Source organism: Penaeus vannamei, chromosome 41 (genome assembly GCF_042767895.1).
Source record: "Penaeus vannamei isolate JL-2024 chromosome 41, ASM4276789v1, whole genome shotgun sequence".
In the NCBI taxonomy this organism is placed as follows: Eukaryota; Metazoa; Arthropoda; class Malacostraca; order Decapoda; family Penaeidae; genus Penaeus; species Penaeus vannamei.
This window is the reverse complement of record NC_091589.1, coordinates 7,653,699-7,656,198: the sequence shown is the minus strand read 5'-3', so window position 1 is coordinate 7,656,198 and position 2,500 is coordinate 7,653,699. Positions and strand designations below refer to the sequence as shown.

General features: G+C 36.6%; 1 protein-coding gene across 4 annotated transcripts in view; it reads left to right on the top strand.

The window, feature by feature from the left end:
• LOC113813234 (facilitated trehalose transporter Tret1-like) overlaps nt 1–2,500 on the top strand; it is a 36,591-nt gene that overhangs the window by 4,621 nt on the left and 29,470 nt on the right. For 3 of the 4 annotated variants that reach the window (XR_011398326.1, XR_011398327.1, XM_070117993.1), the window contains exon 1: nt 2,245–2,438. The exons of the other annotated variant lie outside the window; for it this stretch is intronic. The gene's annotated coding sequence lies outside the window, so the exon portion shown is untranslated. Of the gene's footprint in view, nt 1–2,244; nt 2,439–2,500 lie in introns of those variants that run through there. 4 annotated transcript variants of the gene reach the window in all.

Here is a 2,500-nt window from a genome sequence, read left to right as displayed (position 1 = left end):
CACTCTTCCCATCTCTCTCTCTCTCTCTCTCACTCACTCTTCCCATCTCTCTCTCTCTCTCTCTCTCTCTCTCTCTCTCTCTCTCTCTCTTTATCTCCCTCTCTCTCTCTCTTTATCTCCCTCTATCTCTCTTTATCTCCCTCTCTCTCTCTCTTTATCTCCCTCTATCTCTCTCTTTCTTTATCTCCCTCTCTCTCTCTCTTTATCTCCCTCTATCTCTCTCTTTCTTTATCTCCCTCTTTCTCTCTCTCTCTCTTTCTCTGATTCCTTGGACCCCATTCACCGTTTATTTACTTGGTTTACTGCCTTGGTAGTGTGACGGAAAGTATATACGAAAGTTCATACAATTCATAAAGTTTATACGAAAACGAGAAAAAAAACGGAAAATGTGCTAATCTCCCTCTCCCTCTCTCTTTTTTTATCTCCCTCTCTCTCTCTCTTCATCTCCCTCTCTCTCTCTCTTCATCTCCCTCTCTCTCTCTCTTCATCTCCCTCTCTCTCTCTCTTCATCTCCCTCTCTCTCTCTCTTCATCTCCCTCTCTCTCTCTCTTCATCTCCCTCTCTCTCTCTCTTCAAAATGTGCTAATGTGATAGGGCCTTAAACTTATTGGCTGGAGGAGTATTTAGTTTGAAATGAGCTCATACATAAGACTTTGGAATAAAAGATCATAATGTAGAGATTTTCTTTCTGAGTGTGTGCGCGAGCGTGTGTCTGTCGGTATTTGGGTGTGTGCGTGCGTGTATGTTTATGTTCGTGTGTGTACTTGTTTGGGTGTGTAGCGTGTGCCTTGATTATAAAGAAATATTTTGTTATTACAGATTTTTATTTTTTTCACTCCAATTAAATGCTCTCACGCTCTATTTTCTAATAGTTCCCCATGATTCATGTACATATGGTAGATATAAAATTTGGTTAGCTTCTTAATATCAGGAGTGATGTTTACGAAACGTCTATGCTTTTTCTTTGCGATTTTGTCTGTGATCTGCTCCGTTTCCACTTCTCGGATTTAATGTTGCTAATTATAATAAACATTTATATCGTTATATACCTTTTTTGATAATCTATTGTAACACTATGACTTGGTAAATATTGCAATAAATCTTGCTTATTATATCGGGAATTTTACAAATTTACGATATATAAATATGATGTATCATCCTTACTTTTAATGCCAGTGCATCACTATTTGTATTTTTAAAAATAAAATACAGCAATAAAGATGTAGGAGACGGCTCAATTCACGTTTGATAATTTATCAAAAGAGGCCTAGAAGCTTTTTTTTTGTTATTTCTAAAGCGGACTAATCTTCAACAGAGAAATATTTGCATAAGAACAAATTACAGACAGCTCTTACACGTAAGGACAAAATTAAAAACAATCATTGCGTTTGTGAATAGAAAATACCAGTAATTAATGTTGACAAATGTAGAAAGGTATGAATGAGAATGAATATCATCTCTTGTATTGTGAATGAGAATGGATATCTTCACAATAAGAGATGTATTTGACCGGTTTCAAATATATCGGACGAAGAAATATTCGAAACCGGTCAGAAATACATCTCTTGTATTGTGAAGATATTCTCATTCATAGCTTTCTACATACAGGAATATCTTCAAATGTGTAAATTTTCTACTGTAGTTCGAAAGACATTATACATAGTTATACATGCAGTAGTAGAAGTAGTAACATTAAGAGTAGTAGCAATAGTAACAGAAACAGTATTTGTAGTAGCAGTAACAGCATACCGGACTTAAAACGGTATAAAATGCTGACTTAAAAGATATAACATCAAACAATATCAGGTATTGATCAAGGAATCCTGGAATAGGATAAAATTACTTTTTCGCTGAATTACATAAATTTAAGCATTGTGATAGCCCACAGCCACTCTTTGCCAATTACCTATTATTTAAATAAAGCTCTTTCATAATAGCACTGGAACATTTTTGGAACATGATCTATTTAAATAAAGAAAACATTTACCTTAGCATTAACTATAACATACACCATCACAATACACCATAAGCATAAAACGTATCAAACGCCTACATTACATCCCATAGCCATTAACCCGAAAATCAGAACCCATTAGTCACCATGAAGATGCAAGACCAACGCATTCAAATTCCCTGCCGGTCATGTTTGTTTACATTGATCAGCTGACTCGCGGCATACCAACCTCGGACGAAACGTTGGTACACCTGGTACGTCAAATACCCCAGGCAAACTCCGCCCATTCACAGATTCTTTAGCGAACGGCCTAGTACATTGTTTGTGGCAGGGACTACCGCAGTGACAGAAATAGCTGTAGTGCTGTTGAGATTCTTCCGTATGTGTAAAGCCGAGAAAATAGCGTAGTAAGCGTAGCTATCACTGATGACATCAAGTATAAGCTTCCAGTAGACACAATTTAAACACCTTTGGTAGAGAAAGTGTGAGTAACGAGATATTTTGCTCTTTTTGTAACACGTCAGAGTTCTAAGCATGTAATGATGA